General features: G+C 49.7%; 1 long non-coding RNA gene across 1 annotated transcript; it reads left to right on the top strand.

Moving 5' to 3' along the window:
- The first annotated feature begins 1221 nt into the window (after positions 1-1221).
- On the top strand, positions 1222-12671 carry LOC147122423 (uncharacterized). Its single transcript, XR_015075432.1, has 3 exons — positions 1222-2047; positions 10192-10285; positions 12458-12671. It is a non-coding gene; the product is annotated as an uncharacterized LOC147122423 (long non-coding RNA).
- Positions 12672-26595: the final 13924 nt, after the last annotated feature.

Here is a 26595-nt window from a genome sequence, read left to right as displayed (position 1 = left end):
AGTACTGAGGGAGCGCTGCACTGTCGGAGGGGCAGTACTGAGGGAGCGCCGCACTGTCGGAGAGGCAGTACTGAGGGAGTGCTGCACTGTCGGAGGGGCAGTACTGAGGGAGCGCTGCACTGTCGGAGGGGCAGTTTTTCAAAAGTAACTCATTGGTTGTAAAGCGCTTTGGGTCCTGAGGTGATAACTTGATCTTTCATTCTTGTCATTTCTCACATGACCAGACGTAACATTAACGACATCTCAACTGTAATTAATTGTCTGCGACGGGCTTTGAAGAAAGGAGCTTTATCAAAATTCAATTTGTTCTTTTTGCAACTAACTTTCTTCTTGAATCCTTTGTGATTTTAAGCTGCTCAGTTACATACCTCCTTAGCCCCAGCTGTACCATTACGCTCTGGTATTTTGGGATAATGAGGGCCAAGAGGCTGAAAGGCACATTTCACCTGAACTGAGCTTGCAATCTAAAATTGCATCTTGACATAGAATCGACAACAACCTGCATTTATAGAGCGCCTTTAACATAGTAAAACCTCCCAAGGTGCTTCAGAGGAACGTAAATCAGACAAACTGACACCGAGACACATGAGATATTAGGGCAGGTGACTAAAGGCTGGGTCAAAGAGGGCGGTTTTAAGGAGCGTCTTAAAGGAGGAGAGAGAGAGGCGGAGAGGTTTAGGGAGGGAATTCCAGAGCTTAGGGCCCAGGCAGCTGAAGGCACGGCCGCCAATGGTGGAGCGATTATAATCAGGGATGCGCAAGAAACCAGAATTCGAGGAGTGCGGAGATCTCGGGGGGTTGTAGGGCTGGAGGTGGTTACAGAGATAGGGAGGGGCAAGGCCATGGAGGGATTTGAACACGGATAAGAATTTTTAAATTAAGACGTTGCCGGACCGGGAGCCAATCTAGGTCAGCGAGCACAGGGGGTGATGGGTGAACGGGACTGGGTGTGAGTTAGGACGCGGGGCAGTGAGTACAGGGGTGAGGGGTGAAAGGGACTCGGCGCGAGTTAGGACGCGGGGCAGTGAGCACAGGGGGTGATGGGTGAACGGGACTCGGCGCGAGTTAGGACACGGGGCAGTGAGCACAGGGGGTGATGGGTGAACGGGACTGGGTGTGAGTTAGGACACGGGGCAGTGAGCACGGGGTGATGGGTGAACGGGACTGGGTGTGAGTTAGGACACGGGGCAGTGAGCACAGGGGGTGATGGGTGAACGGGACTGGGTGTGAGTTAGGACACGGGGCAGTGAGCACAGGGGGTGATGGGTGAAAGGGACTCGGCGCGAGTTAGGACGCGGGGCAGCAGAGTTTTGGATGAGCTGAAGTTTACAGAGAATCTATGGCACTGACGGAGGCCATTCAGCCCATCATGCCTGTGCTGGCTCTCTGAAGGGAGTTAGGTTAATCAGAGCGCTCCATTAATGGGCAGTGTTTGCCAACACTCCAAGGAGGTTGGTGGTATTATCTAGGTATCTTGGCTGCCAGTAATGTAGGTCAGATTATACATGTAGCAACTTGTACAGAATGTAGTGTAATAAATCACCAACTGAGACTATTGCCAATGCCCTTGTGTTGTGCATATTATGCAGCACTCTACTTCTCTTCCTCTTGTTCTGCCTCAGCTCCACAAATGATATCCTACATCTTGGCACTCTCGCCTCTGAGTTAGGAGGTCGAGTGTACAAGTCCCACTCCAGAGACTTGAGCACAAAATCTAAACTGACACTCCCAGCGCAGTACTGAGGGAGCCCCGCACTGTCGGAGGGGCGGTACTGAGGGAGCCCCGCACTGTCGGAGGGGCAGTACTGAGGGAGCCCCGCACTGTCGGAGGGGCAGTACTGAGGGATCGCTGCACTGTCGGAGGGGCAGTACTGAGGGAGCGCTGCACTGTCGGAGGGGCAGTACTGAGGGAGTGCTGCACGGTCGGAGGGACAGTACTGAGGGAGCCCCGCACTGTCGGAGGGGCAGTACTGAGGGAGTGCTGCACTGTCGGCGTTGCCGTCTTTCAGATGAGATGTTAAACCGAGGCCCCCGTCTGCTCACTCAGGTGAATATAAGAGATCCCATGGCGCTATTTTCAAGAAAAGCAGGGGAGTTCTCCCTGGTTTCCTGACCAATATCTATCATTAAAACAGATGATCTGGTCATTATCACATTGCTGTTTGTGGGAGCTTGCTGTGCGCAAATTGGCTGTCGCGTTTCCTACATTCCAACAGTGACTACACTTCAATAAGTACTTCATTGGCTGGGACGTCGTAAGGTGGTGAAAGGTGCTGTGTAAATGCAAGGCTTTCTTTCTTCACCAGAGTTGACTGCGTTTATTAGAACACAGAATGTACCTGGTATTATTTAAAACAGATTGTTTTCAAATCCCTCCGTGGCCTCGCCCCTCTCTATCTCTATAATCTCCTCCAGCTCTACAACCCTCTGAGATCTCTGTGTTCCACCAATTCAGGCCTCTTGAGCATCCCCGTTTTTAATCGCTCCACCATTGGCGGCCGTGCCTTCAGTTGCCTGGGCCCCAAGCTCTGGAATTCCCTCCCTAAACCTCTCCGCCTCTCTCTCCTCCTTTAAGATGCTCCTTTAAACCTACATCTTTGACCAAGCTTTGCAGTTACCCCTTCTAAGAACATAAGAAATAAGAGGAGTCGGCCATTCGGCCCCTCGAGCCTGCTCCGCCATTCAGTGTGATCATGGCTGAACTTTTACATCAACTCCACTTTCCCGCACTCTCCTCCTATCCCTTGATTCCCTTCGAGCCCAAAAATCTATTGATCTCAGCCTTGAATATAGAATCATAGAATGGTTACAGCACAGAAGGAGGCCATTCGGCCCGTCGAGCACGTGCTGGCTCTCTGCAAGAGCACTTCAGCTAGTCCCACTCCGCCGCCCTTTCCTCGTAGCCCTGCAATTGTATTTCCCCTTAAGGTATTTATCCAATTCCCTTTTGGAAGCCTTGATTGAATCTGCCTCCACCACTCTTTCAGGCAGTGCATTCCAGATCATAACCACTCGTTGTGTAAAAAAGTTTTTCCTCATGTCACCTTGAAGGGATAATTACTAGTCCTAGCCCTTTTCGGGCTACCCCAGATCAGGCGTATTCCCCAGACGTTCACCGTCAACTAAAGTTAGAGATAGCCGAATTCTATAAGAGGGTTAATTGGGTCTAAAGGTCCTGGCTATCACTCTCTAAAGGAAAGGAATGACTTGAATATGTTACCCTCTTCTAGATAGCACTTTTAATAAGTTTAACCAGACTGTAACCTTCCAAATATTATGAGGGTCCGGAAACCACCCCCCCCCCCCAAAAAAAAATTCTGCAACTCCTCACAAAATGAATGTAGAGAAATTGAGTTTGCGAGTTTGATACAGAAATACTATTTGAGACAATTCTAAAAATATATAGATTTATTTAAGAGCCGACATACAGTTAACAGCTTGTGAGTCAATCGCAACTTTAACAGTTCAAAATACAAATAGCTTACATTTCTTATTCTCAGAGATCCTTATTCTCAAATCTTAACTTCGTACATTTTTACATTTCTTATTATTTATAATCCATAATATCCACCAAAATCAAATAAGAGTACCTCTTGATCCCCGAGACTCAGAGTTTAAAAACTTACAGAGACTGCCTCTGAAGTTGCGAATCGCTTGCCCTTTCCAGTGACTTCTGACTATCCATCTGAAAAGCTCTATTTTTATACCTTTTTTTAGTGGTTTATTCTTTGAAGTTTTCTGCTGATGTAAGCTAATTATCTCTAGTCATTCTTTGTTGAATTCTTTTCTATTCTTACTGTCATTTCAGCTGCCAACTCTCAGAATCCTGTCTGTTGTTTAGGTGTTCAAAACGTATCATAAAAAACAGTTATAACTTATGTATCTATTTGATGCCATTTTCATTGAAGGCCTTCCATTCAATTCTAAAATCACCTAGCTGTTTGGAAGCAGACGTCGTGACTCCTATGTGTTCCAAGTTCAACACAAACACAATGTGATTGCTTGGTGTCATCTATTGATGTAATATTTTCAAAGTCTTCTGTAGGTACTTTTTACAATATGTAAATCAAAAACACTTCAACGAGGGTGTTTGTTTTCGTAGCCATCTTAGTTGGTTATATTACAGACTTATGTTTCCTGTCTTTCATTTGATGTTACTTTTATCAAAGGCACATGGTTTTTTAATATTCTGTGTTACTGTTCGAAGTGTAGTTTTTAAAGAAATGGGCATTGCTATTGTGTTGGTTCCGAACTGCAGACTCCTCGGAAGCAAGCCTTTGCTTCTTCAATAGGGCCTTTGTCTCAGTATTAACAATCAATTCCCATTTCAAAAGCTTGTGTGGTGTTTACAACTTTTGTGTTAACACTTCATCTTATCTCAGAAGCCTGTATTTCTGTTTACAGCTTGTGTCGTTGAAGCTTTTAGATTTTTAAACCCAGTTTTCATGAAGTCAAAATTCCTTTCATAGGATGGTGTATCTCTTGGAATATGGCTATTTCCTTTACAGCCTTTGGTTCTTTTGCCAATAACGTTAAATCTGTGTCCTCTGGTTCTCAACCCTTCCGCCAATGGGAACAGTTTCTCTCTATCTACTCTGTCCAGACCCCTCATGATTTTGAACACCTCTATCAAATCTCCACTCAACCTTCTCTGCCCTAAGGAGAACAACCCCAGCTTCTCCAGTCTATCCACATAATAGAAGTCCCTCATCTCTGGAATCATTCTCGTAAATCTTTTCTGCACCCTCCCTAAGGCATTCCCATCCTTCCTATTCTCAACGATTGAGCCTCCACAGCCCTCTGGGGTAGAGAATTCCAAAGATTCACCAGCCTCTGAGTGAAGAAATTTCTCCTCATCTCAGTTCTAAATGGCCGACCCCTTATTCTGAGACTGTGACCCCTGGTTCTAGACTCCCCAGCCAGGGGAAACATCATCCAGCATCTACCCTGCCATGCCCTGTAAGAATTTTACACGTTTCAATGAGATCACCTCTCATTCTTCTAAACTCCGGAGAGTATCGGCCCATTCTACTTAATCTCGCCTCATATGACAGCCCTCTCATCCCAGGAACCAGTCTGGTGAACTTTTGTTTCACCGCCTCTAAGGATACCAAGGGTAAGGAAACCAAAACTGCGCACAATGCTCCAGGTGTGGTCTCACCAAGGCCCTGTACAATTGTAGCAAGACTTCCTTACTCTTATACTCCAACCCCCTTGCAATAAAGGCCAACATACCATTTGCCTTCCTAATTGCTTGCTGTTAACTTTCTGTGAACCATGTACAAGGACACCCAAATCTCTCTGAATACCAACATTTACTAGTCTCTCACTGTATAAAAAATATTCTGCTTTTCCATTCTTGCTACCAAAGTGGATGTCTCCTCCTTTGCCTCGACCTCTGGCTTCTGTCTACGCTAAACATAAGAACATAAGAAATAGGAGCAGGAGTAGGCCAATCGGCCCCTCGAGCCTGCTCCGCCATTCAATAAGATCATGGCTGATCTGATCCTAACCGCCAATCCACTATCACAGAACCACCTCCTGAATCTAACAGAATTAGACACACGAAATAGGAGCAGGATCAGGCTACACGGCCCCTGGGCCCACTCCGCTACCCACAGGGCCATGACCGATCCGAACCTAGACTCCTGTCCAAATTCCTGCCCGCTCCCCGTAACCCTTAATTCCCTTTACTTCTAGGAAACTGTCTATTTCTGTTTTAAATTTATGTAATGATGTAGCTTCTACAGCTTTTTGGGGCTGCATATTCCATGGACCTACCACCCTCTGAGTGAAGTAGTTCCTCCTCATCTCAGTTTTGAAAGAGCAGCCCCTTATTCTAAGACTATGCCCCCTAGTTCTAGTTTCACCCATCATCGGGAACATCTTCCCCGCATCCACCCGATCCAACCCCTTCACAATCTTATATGTTTCAATAAGATCGCCTCTCATTCTTCTGAACTCCAATGAGTAGAGTCCCAATCTACTCAACCTCTCCTCATATGTCCATCCCCGGGATTAACCGAGTGAACCTTCTTTGTACTGACTCGAGAGCAAGTATGTCCTTTCTTAAGTATGGGCACCAAAACTGTACGCAGTATTCCAGGTGCGGTCTCACCAATACCTTGTACAACTGAAGCAATACCTCCCTATTTTTATATTCTATCCCCCTAGCAATGAAAGCCAACATTCCATTGGCCTTCTTAATCACTTGCTGCACCTGCATACTAACCTTTTGAGTTTCGTGCACCAGGACCCCCAGATCCCTTTGTACTTCAGTACTTTCCAGTTTCTTGCCATTAAGATAATAACTTGCTCTACTATTTTTCCTGCCAAAGTGCATAACCTCACACTTTCCAGTATTGTATTCCATCTGCCAAATCTCTGCCCACTTACTTAGCCTGTCTATGTCCCCTTGCAGGTTTTTTATGTCCTCCTCACTCACTACTTTCTCTCCCATCTTAGTATCATCTGCAAACTTTGATATGTTACACTCGGTCCCCTCCTCCAAATCGTTAATATAGATTGTAAAGAGTTGGGGACCCAGCACTGACCCCTGCGGAACACCACTAGTTACTGATTGCCAGTCTGAGAATGAACCATTTATCCCAACTCTCTGCTTCTGTTAGATAGCCAATCCTCTATCCATGCCAGAATATTACCCCCAATCCCGTGATTTTTTATCTTAAGCAATAATCTTTTGTGTGGCACCTTGTCAAATGCCTTTTGGAAGTCTAAATACACTACGTCCACTGGTTCCCCTTTATCCACCCTATATGTTACTTCCTCAAAGAACTCCAGCAAATTTGTCAAACATGACTTCCCCTTCATAAAACCATGCTGAATTTGTCCTATTAAATTATGATTATGCAAATGTCCTGTTACTGTCTCCTTAATAATGGACTCCAAAATTTTACCTACCACAGATGTTAGGCTAACCGGTCTATAGTTTCCAGCCTTCTGTCTACTGCCCTTTTTAAATAAGGGTGTTACATTAGCAGTTTTCCAGTCTGCCGGGACCTTTGCCGAGTCCAGGGAGTTTTGGAAAATTATTACCAATGCATCCACAATCCCTACCGCCACTTCCCTCAAGACCCTAGGATGTAAGCCATCAGGTCCAGGTGATTTATCCGCCTTGAGTCCCATTATTTTACCGAGTACCACTTCCTTAGTGATTTTGATCGTGTTTAGCTCCCCCCCCCCTGTTTGTCCAGTGTTGGGATATTCTTAGTGTCTTCTACTGTAAAGACTGATATAAAATATTCATTCAGTGTTTTTGCCATCTCCATATTTCCCACCATTAATTTCCCGGTCTCATCCTCTAAGGGACCAACATTTACTTTAGCCACCCTTTTTCTTTTTATATAACTATAAAAACTCTTACTATCTGTTTTTATATTTTTTGCTAATTTACTTTCATAATCTATCTTCCCTTTCTTAATCAATCTTTTTGTTATTTTTTGCTGTCTTTTAAAGTTTTCCCAATCTTCTATCCTCCCACTAGATTTGGCTACCTTATATGCCCTTGTTTTTAGTCGAATACTATCCTTAATTTCTTTACTTAGCCACGGATGGCTGTCTTTTCTTTTACACCCTTTTCTTCTCAGTGGAATATATATTTTTTGGAAGTTGTAAAATAACTCCTTAAATGTGCACCACTGATCATGTATCGTCTTACCCTTTAATCTATTTTCCCAATCCACTCTACTCAATTCCGCTCTCATACATTCATAGTCTCCTTTATTCAAGCTTAGCATGCTTGTTTGAGATCCAACCTTCTCACCCTCTAATTGAATATGGAATTCAACCATGTTATGGTCACTCATTCCAAGGGGATCCTTTACTAGGACATTTTTAATTAATCCCGTCTCGTTACACAGGACGAGATCTAAGGTTGCTTGCCCCCTGGTCGGTTCAGTTACATACTGCTCAAGAAACCCATCCCTAATACACTCAATGAACTCATCCTCAAGGCAGCCCTGCCCAATTTGATTTGTCCAATTAATATGATAGTTAAAATCCCCCATAATTATAGATGTTCCCTTATTACAAGCCTCAACTATTTCCTGATTGATACTCCGTCCAACAGAGTTGCCACTGTTCGGAGGCCTATAGACTACGCCCACTAGTGTTTTTTTCCCCTTATTATTCCTTACCTCCACCCAAACTGTTTCATTATCCTGATCTTTTGACCCAATATCATTTCTCTGTATTACAGTGATTCCTTCCTTTATTAACATAGCCACCCCACCTCCCCTTCCTTCCTGCCTGTCCTTCCTGATCGTTAAATAACCTGGTATGTTTAATTCCCAGGCATTGTCACCCTGCAGCCATGGTTCTGTAATGGCCACAAGATCATACCCATATGTAGTTATTTGTGCCATTAACTTGTCTATTTTGTTACAAATGCTACGTGCATTCAGATAGAGAGCTTTCAAATATGTTTTGTGACACTTAGTTCCTGCTTTTGCCCTTTTTTTATTACTTTACCTTTTACTCCATACCTTCTGCCCCTTCCTGACACGCTCTGGTTTTTAATTTCCCCACTGCTACCTAAGTCTATGACCTTCTCTGTTGTCATTTTTATTATTTGCTCTCTAGGAACCTCCCCCCCCACTAGTTAGTTTAAAGCCCTCTCTACAGCCCTAGTTATATGATCTGCCAGGACTCTAGTCCCAGCACTGGCCAAGTGAAGCCCGTCCCAACAGAACAGCTCCCTCCTGCCCCAGTACTGGTGCCAGTGTCCCAGGAAGCAAAACCCATTTCTCCCACACCAGTCTTTGAGCCACGCATTTAACTCTCTAATTTTATTTGTCCTAGCCAAATTCACTCGTGGCTCAGATAATAATCCATTATTACCCTTGTGGTTCTGCTTTTTAATTTGGCCCCTAGCTGCTCAAACTCCCTCAGCAGAACCTCCTTCCTTGTCCTATCTATGTCGTTGGTACCAACATGGACCACGACAACTGGATCCTCCCCCTCCCACTCCAAGTTTCTCTCCAGTCCAGAGGAGATGTCCTTAACCCTGGCACCGGGCAGGCAACACAGCCTTCGGGACTCTTGCTCTCGGCTGCAAAGAACTCTATCTATCCCCCTAACGATACTATCCCCTGCCACTACAACATTTCTTTTAACTCCCCCCACTTGAATGGCCCCCCGCTCCATGGTGCTGTGGCCAATTTGCTCATCCTCCCCGCAGTCTCTGTTCCCATCCTCACAGGGAGTAAGAGCCTCGAACCTGTTGGACAAGTGCAAGGGCTGCGGCTCCTCCAACACTACCTCCTGGATCCCCGTACCTGCCTCACTTCTAGTCGCACCATCCTGACCCTGGCCACGGACTACATCTGAATTAATTAATCTAATTGGTGTGAATACCTCGTGATACACAGAGTCCAGGTAACTCTCCCCCTCCCTGATGTGTCTCAGTGTTTGAAGCTCGGACTCCAGCTCTTCAACACGGAGCCGGAGTTCCTCGAGCAGCCAACACTTACTGCAAATGTGATCACCGTGAGCATCAATGGTGTCCACCAGCTCCCACATATTGCAGCAGCAACACATCACCTGATCTCCCATTCTATGTAATTAATTAAATTTATTAATATTACTCTTAAATACCCTCTGCCCCGATTCTAGATGGTGAATATCACACCTTAGAAACTATAAACCAAAGAGATTGTAAAGTTGTTTATTTTGTACCTTTTTGTTCAAATAAAATTTAAATATGATTAAACGGGACTTGGTGCGAGTTCGGATACGGGCAGCAGAGTTTTGGATGAGCTAACTTTATGGAGGATAGAAATCATAAAAATTTATGGCACAGAAGGAGGCCGTTCGGCCCACTATGTCTGTCGGCTGAGCTTTAGAGCAGTCAGGTCTATAACTACAACAATGGAACAGTGAAGTTAATGTTGGGTGATATTAGTGGATGGGCACTGAAGGTGTTCATTCAACTTCCTTCCCTCTACCGCCTTAACCCCGGGCGCTAACCCGCCTTAACCCCGGGCGCTAACCCGCCTTAACCCCGGGCGCTAACCCGCCTTAACCCCGGGCATTAACCTGTTTAAAGTAAATGGATGAACTCCTCCCTTGTGAAGCGGTAGAGAGGGCAGTTGGACGAGCCGTTCGCTGTAGTCCGAACGGGATACTGACTGGTTTCAAAGGCCTGACGCTCCAATACATTGTGTCTTACAGACCACTCGCCACCTACAACAGCCTGACAGACAAGCACTTGACAGGATATTTCAACAATACCAGGATCCGGAGGCACCTGCAGCGAGCAGGATTGGTAGGTGCACAAGACTGTCGCAGTCCACCGATTGGTTCACGATCCTCGCTGCACTGCATGGTCCGAGATTATCAACAATAGGATCGTAGTGATTGCCAGACGGACAAAGACTAAGGCTCATCTCAGTCAGGCAGCATCTGTGGAGAGAGAGAAACAGAGTTAACATTCCGAGTCGATGACCAGTTCTGATGAAGGGTCATCGACCTGAAACATTAACTCTGTTTCTCTCTTCACAGATGCTGCCTGACCCGCTGAGTATCTCCAGCATTTTCTGTTTTTATTTCAGATTTCCAGCATCCGCAGTATTTTGCTTTTATGCCAGTTTCCATCGAGTTCACCCTCGACCATCCTGGTAGTCACATGATACAACGTTAATTGAGTTATTGACCAATCGCAGCGATCAATCCCGATCAATGAGTCTACAACAGACCCAGACATGAGGTGAGCTAAACCCCAGTGGGGGAGAGCTTTGGGAAGCAGAGGTCCAAACTCACCTGTTCCTCCCGAGCTCGCTACACTCACCACACCTCATATCTCCAATTACTCAGATACTGAAGCACAAAATGTTATTTTCTGGGGGAAATCGATCTATTTCACCTTTGGATGGATCAACGCTAACTGCTTCCACCGTCCCCTCGGGAGCCTGTTCCATAGATTGACCACTCGCTCACTGAAATATTGTTTCCACAGAGGAGTTTTGAACTTGCCCTTCAAGCGCAGGCCGTGTCCTCTGGTTCTGCTGTTCTGGACAGGGTGAGACCGCTGGTCACAGTGGACATTATCCAGTCCCTTTAGAATGCTAAAAACAGCAGCAATCCTATCGCCGCTCAACCTTCTCTCTTTTCCAGTGAGAAGCAGGGTGGGAGGAGGCTGGCGTGGAGCGTAAACACCGGCATGGACCAGTTGGGCCGAATGGCCTCTTTCTGTGCTGTGACACGCCCAATGCATTTTGACCAAGAGATGTTTGGTGAATAATGCTGGTAAACACTCGCTCATTATTGATAGGTTTCTAAGTAGTTAACACATCCTGAAGTTAGACTTACCTTTCCATTAACGAAATGGCGATTCCAGCGGTAGCTCGACATCACGCGGGTCAGGCCGTATGGGTGAGCAAGCATGAATGCAACCGCCACCTTGTAGAGCCTGCGGAGAGTCGCAATGAGAGCGGAACGGAGCGGTTAGAACTCTCGGGAAAGGCCGAACAGGCTGGGGCTCTTTTGTCTAGCAATGAGAAGGCTGAGGGCTGACCTGATGGAGGCCTTTTAAAATGATGAAGGGGTTCGATAGGGTTAGAGGTAGAGAGGCATGTGCCCACAGGGAAAAGTTTCCCCATAATCGGCACTCTCAATCGAGGGGTGCGGGCTGGTTCGTGTGGAGAACATTAAAAAAAAATGGCAGTGGAGGATGGGCTTGGGATAAAGGGAAGGGAATGATGTACATAAGAACATAAGGAATAGGAGCAGGAGTCGGCCATTCGGCCCCTCGAGCCTGCTCCGCCATTTAAGGAGATCATGGCTGATCCGATTTTGGCCTCAACTCCACTTTCCTGCCCGCTCCCCGTAACCCTTGACTCCTCTGTCGCTCAAAAATCTGTCTATCTTAACCTTGAATATATTCAATGACTCAGTTTCCACAGCTCTCCGGGGTAAAGAATTCCAAAGATTCACCACCCTCTGAGTGAAGAAATTCCTCCTCATCTCCTTGACGCTGATTCTGGCCGTTCAAAATGGAAAACCGCCCAGTCTCCGAGCTTTAGCCTCCCTCACTGTGATGAGGATCTGTGAGTGCAACAGAAAGGTCTTCTTTACCCAGAGAGTGGTGAGAATGTGGAACTCGCTCCCACAGGGAGTGGTTGAGGTGAATAGCACAGATACACTTCAGGGGAAACTAGATAAACACATGAGGGAGAAAGGAATAGAAGGATATGTTGATGGGGTGAGAAGAAGAGGGGTGGGAGGAGGCTGGTGTGGAGCATAAACACCGGCACGGACAAGCTGGGCCCAATGGCCTCTTTCTGTGCTGCACATTCTGTGTAAGTCTTAATAGATTTAATATTATCGCTCCAGAACTCAACACAACTCCGATCACGTAAACCGCTTCTAAAGCCATCGATTGGAATCGAATGGTTCAACATACGATGGGGGGTTTTTTAATCAATGTTTTCCTGTCTAGGTCACAAGGAATGGAAGGATTGTGTCCGAGAAAGAATATCGCCTCAACACAGTTCGAAAGGATCACCAGAAGTATGTGCGGGAGAGCCTGGCGCAGGCAATATTCCACAAGGTCCTCGATATCGAGGTACAATATAACCAGACTGGTGATAGTGCTCAGTACACTGTCCCCCTCACCCATCACTCCTGTGTTCAGTATACACTCCCCTCACCCATCACTCCTGTGTTCAGTATACACTCCCCTCACCCATCACTCCTGTGTTCAGTATACACTCCCCTGGCCCATCACTCCTGTGTTCAGTATACACTCCCCTCACCCATCACTCCTGTGTTCAGTATACTGTCCCCCTCACCCATCACTCCTGTGTTCAGAAAACACTGTCCCCCTCACCCATCACTCCAGTGCTCAGTACAGTCCCCCTCACCCATCACTCCTGTGTTCAGTATACACTCCCCTCACCCATCACTCCTGTGTTCAGTATACTGTCCCCTCGCCCATCACTCCTGTGTTCAGTATACACTCCCCTCACCCATCACTCCTGTGTTCAGTATACACTCCCCTCGCCCATCACTCCCGTGTTCAGTATACACTCCCCTCACCCATCACTCCAGTGTTCAGTATACACTCCCCTCACCCATCACTCCAGTGTTCAGTATACTGTGCCCTCGCCCGTCACTCCTGTGTTCAGTATACACTCCCCTCACCCATCACTCCCGTGTTCAGTATACACTCCCCTGGCCCATCACTCCTGTGTTCAGTATACACTCCCCTCACCCCTCACTCCTGTGTTCAGTATACACTCCCCCCACCCATCACTCCTGTGTTCAGTATACACTCCCCTCGCCCATCACTCCTGTGTTCAGAAAACACTCCCCTCACCCATCACTCCAGTGTTCAGTATACACTCCCCTCACCCATCACTCCCGTGTTCAGTATACACTCCCCTCACCCATCACTCCCGTGTTCAGAAAACACTCCCCTCACCCATCACTCCAGTGTTCAGTATACACTCCCCTCGCCCATCACTCCTGTGTTCAGAAAACACTGTCCCCCTCACCCATCACTCCAGTGCTCAGTACAGTCCCCCTCACCCATCACTCCTGTGTTCAGCATACACTCCCCTCACCCATCACTCCTGTGTTCAGTATACTGTCCCCTCGCCCATCACTCCTGTGTTCAGTATACACTCCCCTCACCCATCACTCCTGTGTTCAGTATACACTCCCCTCGCCCATCACTCCCGTGTTCAGTATACACTCCCCTCACCCATCACTCCAGTGTTCAGTATACACTCCCCTCACCCATCACTCCAGTGTTCAGTATACACTCCCCTCACCCATCACTCCAGTGTTCAGTATACACTCCCCTCGCCCATCACTCCTGTGTTCAGTATACACTCCCCTCGCCCATCACTCCTGTGTTCAGTATACACTCCCCTCGCCCATCACTCCTGTGTTCAGTATACACTCCCCTCGCCCATCACTCCTGTGTTCAGTATACACTCCCCTCACCCATCACTCCTGTGTTCAGTATACACTCCCCTCGCCCATCACTCCTGTGTTCAGTATACACTCCCCTCGCCCATCACTCCTGTGTTCAGTATACACTGTCCCCCTCGCCCATCACTCCAGTGCTCAGTACAGTCCCCCTCACCCATCACTCCTGTGTTCAGTATACTGTCCCCTCGCCCATCACTCCTGTGTTCAGTATACTGTCCCCTCGCCCATCACTCCTGTGTTCAGTATACACTCCCCTCACCCATCACTCCTGTGTTCAGTATACACTCCCCTCGCCCATCACTCCTGTGTTCAGAAAACACTGTCCCCCTCACCCATCACTCCAGTGCTCAGTACAGTCCCCCTCACCCATCACTCCTGTGTTCAGTATACTGTCCCCTCGCCCATCACTCCTGTGTTCAGTATACTGTCCCCTCGCCCATCACTCCTGTGTTCAGTATACACTCCCCTCACCCATCACTCCTGTGTTCAGTATACACTCCCCTCGCCCATCACTCCCGTGTTCAGTATACACTCCCCTCACCCATCACTCCAGTGTTCAGTATACACTCCCCTCACCCATCACTCCCGTGTTCAGTATACACTCCCCTCACCCATCACTCCAGTGTTCAGTATACACTCCCCTCGCCCATCACTCCTGTGTTCAGTATACACTCCCCTCGCCCATCACTCCTGTGTTCAGTATACACTCCCCTGGCCCATCACTCCTGTGTTCAGCATACACTCCCCTCGCCCATCACTCCTGTGTTCAGTATACTGTCCCCTCGCCCATCACTCCTGTGTTCAGTATACTGTCCCCCTCACCCATCACTCCTGTGTTCAGTATACATTCCCCTCACCCATCACTCCTGTGTTCAGTATACTGTCCCCTCACCCATCACTCCTGTGTTCAGTATACTGTCCCCTCACCCATCACTCCAGTGTTCAGTATACACTCCCCTCACCCATCACTCCAGTGTTCAGTATACACTCCCCTCACCCATCACTCCAGTGTTCAGTATACACTCCCCTCACCCATCACTCCAGTGTTCAGTATACACTCCCCTCGCCCATCACTCCTGTGTTCAGTATACACTCCCCTCGCCCATCACTCCTGTGTTCAGTATACACTCCCCTCACCCATCACTCCTGTGTTCAGTATACACTCCCCTCACCCATCACTCCTGTGTTCAGTATACATTCCCCTCACCCATCACTCCAGTGTTCAGTATACATTCCCCTCACCCATCACTCCAGTGTTCAGTATACACTCCCCTCACCCATCACTCCTGTGTTCAGTATACATTACCCTCACCCATCACTCCAGTGTTCAGTATACATTCCCCTCACCCATCACTCCAGTGTTCAGTATACACTCCCCTCACCCATCACTCCTGTGTTCAGTATACATTCCCCTCACCCATCACTCCAGTGTTCAGTATACACTCCCCTCACCCATCACTCCAGTGTTCAGTATACACTCCCCTCACCCATCACTCCTGTGTTCAGTATACTGTCCCCTCACCCATCACTCCTGTGTTCAGTATACACTCCCCTCACCCATCACTCCTGTGTTCAGTATACACTCCCCTCACCCATCACTCCAGTGTTCAGTATACTGTGCCCTCGCCCGTCACTCCTGTGTTCAGTATACACTCCCCTCACCCATCACTCCCGTGTTCAGTATACACTCCCCTGGCCCATCACTCCTGTGTTCAGTATACACTCCCCTCACCCCTCACTCCTGTGTTCAGTATACACTCCCCTCACCCCTCACTCCAGTGTTCAGAAAACACTCCCCTCACCCATCACTCCAGTGTTCAGTATACACTCCCCTCACCCATCACTCCCGTGTTCAGTATACACTCCCCTCACCCATCACTCCCGTGTTCAGTATACACTCCCCTCACCCATCACTCCAGTGTTCAGTATACACTCCCCTCGCCCATCACTCCTGTGTTCAGTATACACTCCCCTCACCCATCACTCCTGTGTTCAGTATACACTCCCCTCGCCCCTCACTCCTGTGTTCAGTATACACTCCCCTCGCCCCTCACTCCTGTGTTCAGTATACACTCCCCTCATCCATCATTCCTGTGTTCAGTATACACGCCCCCCACCCATCACTCCTGTGTTCAGTATACACTCCCCTCACCCATCACTCCAGTGTTCAGTATACTGTCCCCTCACCCATCACTCCAGTGTTCAGTATACACTCCCCCCTCGCCCCTCACTCCAGTGTTCAGTATACACTCCCCCCTCACCCATCACTCCTGTGTTCAGTATACACTCCCCTCACCCATCACTCGTGTTCAGTATACTGTCCCCTCGCCCATCACTCCTGTGTTCAGTATACACTCCCCTCACCCATCACTCCAGTGTTCAGTATACACTCCCCTCACCCATCACTCCAGTGTTCAGTATACACTCCCCTCACCCATCACTCCTGTGTTCAGTATACATTCCCCTCAACCATCACTCCAGTGTTCAGTATACACTCCCCTCACCCATCACTCCAGTGTTCAGTATACTGTCCCCTCGCCCATCACTCCCGTGTTCAGTATACACTCCCCCCACCCATCACTCCTGCGTTCAGTATACTGTCCCCTCACCCATCACTCCTGTGTTCAGTATACACTCCCCTCACCCATCACTCCTGTGTTCAGTGTACACTCCCCTCACCCATCACTCCAGTGTTCAGTATACACTCCCCCCTCACCCATCACTCCTGTGTTCAGTATACACTCCCCTCACCCATCACTCCTGTGTTCAGTATACACTCCCCTCACCCATCACTCCAGTGTTCAGTATACACTCCCCTCGCCCATCACTCCTGTGTTCAGTATACACTCCCCTCACCCATCACTCCTGGGTTCAGTATACACTCCCCTCACCCATCACTCCCGTGTTCAGTATACACTCCCCTCGCCCATCACTCCTGTGTTCAGTATACACTCCTCACCCATCACTCCTGTGTTCAGTATACACTCCCCTCGCCCATCACTCCAGTGTTCAGTATACACTCCCCTCACCCATCACTCCTGTGTTCAGTATACACTCCCCTCGCCCATCACTCCTGTGTTCAGTATACACTCCCCTCACCCATCACTCCAGTGTTCAGTATACACTCCCCTCGCCCATCACTCCTGTGTTCAGTATACACTCCCCTCGCCCATCACTCCTGTGTTCAGTATACACTCCCCTCGCCCATCACTCCTGTGTTCAGTATACACTCCCCTCGCGCATCACTCCTGTGTTCAGTATACACTCCCCTCGCCCATCACTCCTGTGTTCAGTATACACTCCCCCCTTGCCCATCACTCGTGTTCAGTATACACTCCCCTCGCCCATCACTCCTGTGTTCAGTACACACTCCCCTCACCCGTCACTCCAGTGTTCAGTATACACTCCCCTCACCCATCACTCCAATGTTCAGTATACACTCCCCTCACCCATCACTCCAGTGTTCAGTATACTGTCCCCTCACCCCTCACTCCTGTGTTCAGTATACACTCCCTTCACCCATCACTCCAGTGTTCAGTATGCACTCCCCTCACCCCTCACTCCTGTGTTCAGTATACACTGTCCCCCTCATCCATCATTCCTGTGTTCAGTATACACTCCCCTCACCCCTCACTCCTGTGTTCAGTATACACTCCCCTCACTCCTGTGTTCAGTATACACTCCCCTCACCCATCACTCCTGTGTTCAGTATACACTCCCCTCGCCCATCACTCCTGTGTTCAGTATACACTCCCCTCGCCCATCACTCCCGTGTTCAGTATACACTGTCCCCCTCACCCATCATTCCTGTGTTCAGTATACACTGTCCCCTCACCCATCACTCCTGTGTTCAGTATACACTCCCCTCGCCCATCACTCCTGTGTTCAGTATACACTCCCCTCACCCCTCACTCCTGTGTTCAGTATACACTCCCCTCACCCATCACTCCTGTGTTCAGTATACACTCCCCTCGCCCATCACTCCTGTGTTCAGTATGCACTCCCCTCGCCCATCACTCCTGTGTTCAGTATACACTCCCCCCTTGCCCATCACTCCTGTGTTCAGTATACACTCCCCTCGCCCATCACTCCTGTGTTCAGTATACACTCCCCCCTTGCCCATCAATCCAGTGTTCAGTATACACTCCCCTCACCCATCACTCCCGTGTTCAGTATACACTCCCCTCGCCCATCACTCCTGTGTTCAGTATACACTCCCCTCGCCCATCACTCCTGTGTTCAGTATACACTCCCCTCACCCATCACTCCAGTGTTCAGTATACACTCCCCTCGCCCATCACTCCTGTGTTCAGTATACACTGTCCCCCTCACCCATCACTCCTGTGTTTAGTATACACTCCCCTCACCCATCACTCCTGTGTTCAGTATACACTCCCCTCGCCCATCACTCCAGTGTTCAGTATACACTCCCCTCACCCATCACTCCAGTGTTCAGTATACACTCCCCTCACCCCTCACTCCTGTGTTCAGTATACACTCCCCTCACCCATCACTCCCGTGTTCAGTATACACTCCCCTCGCCCATCACTCCAGTGTTCAGTATACACTCCCCTCACCCCTCACTCCTGTGTTCAGTATACACTCCCCTCACCCATCACTCCCGTGTTCAGTATACACTCCCCTCACCCATCGCTCCAGTGTTCAGTATACACTCCCCTCACCCCTGTGTTCAGTATACACTCCCCTCACCCATCACTCCTGTGTTCAGTATACACTCCCCTCACCCATCACTCCTGTGTTCAGTATACACTCCCCTCACCCATCACTCCTGTGTTCAGTATACACTCCCCTCACCCCTCACTCCTGTGTTCAGTATACACTCCCCTCACCACTCACTCCTGTGTTCAGTATACACTCCCCTCGCCCATCACTCCAGTGTTCAGTATACACTCCCCTCACCCATCATTCCTGTGTTCAGTATACTGTCCCCTCACTCCTGTGTTCAGTATACACTCCCCTCGCCCATCACTCCTGTGTTCAGTATACACTCCCCCCACCCCTCACTCCTGTGTTCAGTATACACTCCCCTCACCCATCACTCCAGTGTTCAGTATACACTCCCCTCGCCCATCACTCCTGTGTTCAGTATACACTGTCCCCCTCACCCATCACTCCTGTGTTTAGTATACACTCCCCTCACCCATCACTCCTGTGTTCAGTATACTGTCCCCTCACCCATCACTCCTGTGTTCAGTATACACTCCCCTCACCCATCACTCCTGTGTTCAGTATACACTCCCCCCTTGCCCATCACTCCTGTGTTCAGTATACACTCCCCTCGCCCATCACTCCTGTGTTCAGTATACACTCCCCTCGCCCATCACTCCTGTGTTCAGTATACACTCCCCTCGCCCATCACTCCTGTGTTCAGTATACACTCCCCTCGCCCATCACTCCTGTGTTCAGTATACACTCCCCTCACCCATCACTCCTGTGTTCAGTATACACTCCCCCCTTGCCCATCACTCGTGTTCAGTATACACTCCCCTCGCCCATCACTCCTGTGTTCAGTATACACTCCCCTCACCCATCACTCCAGTGTTGAGTATATACTCCCCTCACCCATCACTCCTGTGTTCAGTATACATTCCCCTCACCCATCACTCCAGTGTTCAGTATACACTCCCCTCACCCATCACTCCAGTGTTCAGTATACTGTCCCCTCGCCCATCACTCCTGTGTTCAGTATACACTCCCCTCGCCCATCACTCCCGTGTTCAGTATACACTCCCCCCACCCATCACTCCTGCGTTCAGTATACTGTCCCCTCACCCATCACTCCTGTGTTCAGTATACACTCCCCTCACCCATCACTCCTGTGTTCAGTGTACACTCCCCTCACCCATCACTCCAGTGTTCAGTATGCACTCCCCCTCACCCATCACTCCTGTGTTCAGTATACACTCCCCTCACCCATCACTCCTGTGTTCAGTATACACTCCCCTCACCCATCACTCCAGTGTTCAGTATACACTCCCCTCGCCCATCACTCCTGTGTTCAGTATACACTCCCCTCACCCATCACTCCTGTGTTCAGTATACACTCCCCTCACCCATCACTCCTGTGTTCAGTATACATTCCCCTCACCCATCACTCCAGTGTTCAGTATACACTCCCCTCACCCATCACTCCCGTGTTCAGTATACACTCCCCTCGCCCATCACTCCTGTGTTCAGTATACACTCCTCACCCATCACTCCTGTGTTCAGTATACACTCCCCTCGCCCATCACTCCAGTGTTCAGTATACACTCCCCTCACCCATCACTCCAGTGTTCAGTATACACTCCCCTCGCCCATCACTCCTGTGTTCAGTATACACTCCCCTCGCCCATCACTCCTGTGTTCAGTATACACTCCCCTCGCCCATCACTCCTGTGTTCAGTATACACTCCCCTCGCCCATCACTCCTGTGTTCAGTATACACTCCCCTCACCCATCACTCCTGTGTTCAGTATACACTCCCCCCTTGCCCATCACTCGTGTTCAGTATACACTCCCCTCGCCCATCACTCCTGTGTTCAGTATACACTCCCCCCACCCATCACTCCTGTGTTCAGTACACACTCCCCTCACCCGTCACTCCAGTGTTCAGTATACACTCCCCTCACCCATCACTCCAGTGTTCAGTATACACTCCCCTCACCCATCACTCCAGTGTTCAGTATACTGTCCCCTCACCCCTCACTCCTGTGTTCAGTATACACTCCCCTCACTCCTGTGTTCAGTATACACTCCCCTCACCCATCACTCCTGTGTTCAGTATACACTCCCCTCGCCCATCACTCCTGTGTTCAGTATACACTCCCCTCGCCCATCACTCCCGTGTTCAGTATACACTGTCCCCCTCACCCATCATTCCTGTGTTCAGTATACACTGTCCCCTCACCCATCACTCCTGTGTTCAGTATACACTCCCCTCGCCCATCACTCCTGTGTTCAGTATACACTCCCCTCACCCATCACTCCTGTGTTCAGTATACACTCCCCTCACCCATCACTCCTGTGTTCAGTATACACTCCCCTCACCCATCACTCCTGTGTTCTGTATACACTCCCCTCACCCATCACTCCAGTGTTCAGTATACACTCCCCCCGCCCATCACTCCAGTGTTCAGTATACACTCCCCTCACCCATCACTCCTGTGTTCAGTATACACTCCCCCCTTGCCCATCACTCCTATGTTCAGTATACACTCCCCCCTTGCCCATCACTCCTGTGTTCAGTATGCACTCCCCTCGCCCATCACTCCTGTGTTCAGTATACACTCCCCCCTTGCCCATCACTCCTGTGTTCAGTATACACTCCCCTCGCCCATCACTCCTGTGTTCAGTATACACTCCCCCCTTGCCCATCAATCCAGTGTTCAGTATACACTCCCCTCACCCATCACTCCCGTGTTCAGTATACACTCCCCTCGCCCATCACTCCTGTGTTCAGTATACACTCCCCTCGCCCATCACTCCTGTGTTCAGTATACACTCCCCTCACCCATCACTCCAGTGTTCAGTATACACTCCCCTCGCCCATCACTCCTGTGTTCAGTATACACTGTCCCCCTCACCCATCACTCCTGTGTTTAGTATACACTCCCCTCACCCATCACTCCTGTGTTCAGTATACACTCCCCTCGCCCATCACTCCAGTGTTCAGTATACACTCCCCTCACCCATCACTCCAGTGTTCAGTATACACTCCCCTCACCCCTCACTCCTGTGTTCAGTATACACTCCCCTCACCCATCACTCCCGTGTTCAGTATACACTCCCCTCGCCCATCACTCCTGTGTTCAGTATACACTCCCCTCGCCCATCACTCCCGTGTTCAGTATACACTCCCCCCACCCATCACTCCTGCGTTCAGTATACTGTCCCCTCACCCATCACTCCTGTGTTCAGTATACACTCCCCTCACCCATCACTCCTGTGTTCAGTGTACACTCCCCTCACCCATCACTCCAGTGTTCAGTATGCACTCCCCCCTCACCCATCACTCCTGTGTTCAGTATACACTCCCCTCACCCATCACTCCTGTGTTCAGTATACACTCCCCTCACCCATCACTCCAGTGTTCAGTATACACTCCCCTCGCCCATCACTCCTGTGTTCAGTATACACTCCCCTCACCCATCACTCCTGTGTTCAGTATACACTCCCCTCACCCATCACTCCAGTGTTCAGTATACACTCCCCTCACCCATCACTCCTGTGTTCAGTATACATTCCCCTCAACCATCACTCCAGTGTTCAGTATACACTCCCCTCACCCATCACTCCAGTGTTCAGTATACTGTCCCCTCGCCCATCACTCCCGTGTTCAGTATACACTCCCCCCACCCATCACTCCTGCGTTCAGTATACTGTCCCCTCACCCATCACTCCTGTGTTCAGTATACACTCCCCTCACCCATCACTCCTGTGTTCAGTGTACACTCCCCTCACCCATCACTCCAGTGTTCAGTATACACTCCCCCCTCACCCATCACTCCTGTGTTCAGTATACACTCCCCTCACCCATCACTCCTGTGTTCAGTATACACTCCCCTCACCCATCACTCCAGTGTTCAGTATACACTCCCCTCGCCCATCACTCCTGTGTTCAGTATACACTCCCCTCACCCATCACTCCTGGGTTCAGTATACACTCCCCTCACCCATCACTCCCGTGTTCAGTATACACTCCCCTCGCCCATCACTCCTGTGTTCAGTATACACTCCTCACCCATCACTCCTGTGTTCAGTATACACTCCCCTCGCCCATCACTCCAGTGTTCAGTATACACTCCCCTCACCCATCACTCCTGTGTTCAGTATACACTCCCCTCGCCCATCACTCCTGTGTTCAGTATACACTCCCCTCACCCATCACTCCAGTGTTCAGTATACACTCCCCTCGCCCATCACTCCTGTGTTCAGTATACACTCCCCTCGCCCATCACTCCTGTGTTCAGTATACACTCCCCTCGCCCATCACTCCTGTGTTCAGTATACACTCCCCTCGCCCATCACTCCTGTGTTCAGTATACACTCCCCTCGCCCATCACTCCTGTGTTCAGTATACACTCCCCCCCTTGCCCATCACTCGTGTTCAGTATACACTCCCCTCGCCCATCACTCCTGTGTTCAGTATACACTCCCCCCACCCATCACTCCTGTGTTCAGTACACACTCCCCTCACCCCGTCACTCCAGTGTTCAGTATACACTCCCCTCACCCATCACTCCAATGTTCAGTATACACTCCCCTCACCCATCACTCCAGTGTTCAGTATACTGTCCCCTCACCCCTCACTCCTGTGTTCAGTATACACTCCCTTCACCCATCACTCCAGTGTTCAGTATGCACTCCCCTCACCGCTCACTCCTGTGTTCAGTATACACTGTCCCCCTCATCCATCATTCCTGTGTTCAGTATACACTCCCCTCACCCCTCACTCCTGTGTTCAGTATACACTCCCCTCACTCCTGTGTTCAGTATACACTCCCCTCACCCATCACTCCTGTGTTCAGTATACACTCCCCTCGCCCATCACTCCTGTGTTCAGTATACACTCCCCTCGCCCATCACTCCCGTGTTCAGTATACACTGTCCCCCTCACCCATCATTCCTGTGTTCAGTATACACTGTCCCCTCACCCATCACTCCTGTGTTCAGTATACACTCCCCTCGCCCATCACTCCTGTGTTCAGTATACACTCCCCTCACCCCTCACTCCTGTGTTCAGTATACACTCCCCTCACCCATCACTCCTGTGTTCAGTATACACTCCCCTCGCCCATCACTCCTGTGTTCAGTATGCACTCCCCTCGCCCATCACTCCTGTGTTCAGTATACACTCCCCCCTTGCCCATCACTCCTGTGTTCAGTATACACTCCCCTCGCCCATCACTCCTGTGTTCAGTATACACTCCCCCCTTGCCCATCAATCCAGTGTTCAGTATACACTCCCCTCACCCATCACTCCCGTGTTCAGTATACACTCCCCTCGCCCATCACTCCTGTGTTCAGTATACACTCCCCTCGCCCATCACTCCTGTGTTCAGTATACACTCCCCTCACCCATCACTCCAGTGTTCAGTATACACTCCCCTCGCCCATCACTCCTGTGTTCAGTATACACTGTCCCCCCTCACCCATCACTCCTGTGTTTAGTATACACTCCCCTCACCCATCACTCCTGTGTTCAGTATACACTCCCCTCGCCCATCACTCCAGTGTTCAGTATACACTCCCCTCACCCATCACTCCAGTGTTCAGTATACACTCCCCTCACCCCTCACTCCTGTGTTCAGTATACACTCCCCTCACCCATCACTCCCGTGTTCAGTATACACTCCCCTCGCCCATCACTCCAGTGTTCAGTATACACTCCCCTCACCCCTCACTCCTGTGTTCAGTATACACTCCCCTCACCCATCACTCCCGTGTTCAGTATACACTCCCCTCACCCATCGCTCCAGTGTTCAGTATACACTCCCCTCACCCCTGTGTTCAGTATACACTCCCCTCACCCATCACTCCTGTGTTCAGTATACTGTCCCCTCACTCCTGTGTTCAGTATACACTCCCCTCGCCCATCACTCCTGTGTTCAGTATACACTCCCCCCACCCCTCACTCCTGTGTTCAGTATACACTCCCCTCACCCATCACTCCAGTGTTCAGTATACACTCCCCTCGCCCATCACTCCTGTGTTCAGTATACACTGTCCCCCTCACCCATCACTCCTGTGTTTAGTATACACTCCCCTCACCCATCACTCCTGTGTTCAGTATACTGTCCCCTCACCCATCACTCCTGTGTTCAGTATACACTCCCCTCACCCATCACTCCTGTGTTCAGTATACACTCCCCCCTTGCCCATCACTCCTGTGTTCAGTATACACTCCCCTCGCCCATCACTCCTGTGTTCAGTATACACTCCCCTCGCCCATCACTCCTGTGTTCAGTATACACTCCCCTCGCCCATCACTCCTGTGTTCAGTATACACTCCCCTCGCCCATCACTCCTGTGTTCAGTATACACTCCCCTCGCCCATCACTCCTGTGTTCAGTATACACTCCCCTCACCCATCACTCCTGTGTTCAGTATACACTCCCCCCTTGCCCATCACTCGTGTTCAGTATACATTCCCCTCACCCATCACTCCAGTGTTCAGTATACACTCCCCTCACCCATCACTCCAGTGTTCAGTATACTGTCCCCTCGCCCATCACTCCTGTGTTCAGTATACACTCCCCTCGCCCATCACTCCCGTGTTCAGTATACACTCCCCCCACCCATCACTCCTGCGTTCAGTATACTGTCCCCTCACCCATCACTCCTGTGTTCAGTATACACTCCCCTCACCCATCACTCCTGTGTTCAGTGTACACTCCCCTCACCCATCACTCCAGTGTTCAGTATGCACTCCCCCTCACCCATCACTCCTGTGTTCAGTATACACTCCCCTCACCCATCACTCCTGTGTTCAGTATACACTCCCCTCACCCATCACTCCTGTGTTCTGTATACACTCCCCTCACCCATCACTCCAGTGTTCAGTATACACTCCCCCCGCCCATCACTCCAGTGTTCAGTATACACTCCCCTCACCCATCACTCCTGTGTTCAGTATACACTCCCCCCTTGCCCATCACTCCTGTGTTCAGTATGCACTCCCCTCGCCCATCACTCCTGTGTTCAGTATACACTCCCCCCTTGCCCATCACTCCTGTGTTCAGTATACACTCCCCTCGCCCATCACTCCTGTGTTCAGTATACACTCCCCCCTTGCCCATCAATCCAGTGTTCAGTATACACTCCCCTCACCCATCACTCCCGTGTTCAGTATACACTCCCCTCGCCCATCACTCCTGTGTTCAGTATACACTCCCCTCGCCCATCACTCCTGTGTTCAGTATACACTCCCCTCACCCATCACTCCAGTGTTCAGTATACACTCCCCTCGCCCATCACTCCTGTGTTCAGTATACACTGTCCCCCTCACCCATCACTCCTGTGTTTAGTATACACTCCCCTCACCCATCACTCCTGTGTTCAGTATACACTCCCCTCGCCCATCACTCCAGTGTTCAGTATACACTCCCCTCACCCATCACTCCAGTGTTCAGTATACACTCCCCTCACCCCTCACTCCTGTGTTCAGTATACACTCCCCTCACCCATCACTCCCGTGTTCAGTATACACTCCCCTCGCCCATCACTCCTGTGTTCAGTATACACTCCCCTCGCCCATCACTCCCGTGTTCAGTATACACTCCCCCCACCCATCACTCCTGCGTTCAGTATACTGTCCCCTCACCCATCACTCCTGTGTTCAGTATACACTCCCCTCACCCATCACTCCTGTGTTCAGTGTACACTCCCCTCACCCATCACTCCAGTGTTCAGTATGCACTCCCCCCTCACCCATCACTCCTGTGTTCAGTATACACTCCCCTCACCCATCACTCCTGTGTTCAGTATACACTCCCCTCACCCATCACTCCAGTGTTCAGTATACACTCCCCTCGCCCATCACTCCTGTGTTCAGTATACACTCCCCTCACCCATCACTCCTGTGTTCAGTATACACTCCCCTCACCCATCACTCCAGTGTTCAGTATACACTCCCCT

The sequence above is a fragment of the Somniosus microcephalus genome, chromosome 3 (assembly GCF_052327205.1).
Source record: "Somniosus microcephalus isolate GS21.2 chromosome 3, FLI_Smic_1.0, whole genome shotgun sequence".
Classification (NCBI taxonomy): Eukaryota; Metazoa; Chordata; class Chondrichthyes; order Squaliformes; family Somniosidae; genus Somniosus; species Somniosus microcephalus.
This window is presented reverse-complemented; position numbering and strand designations above follow the sequence as displayed.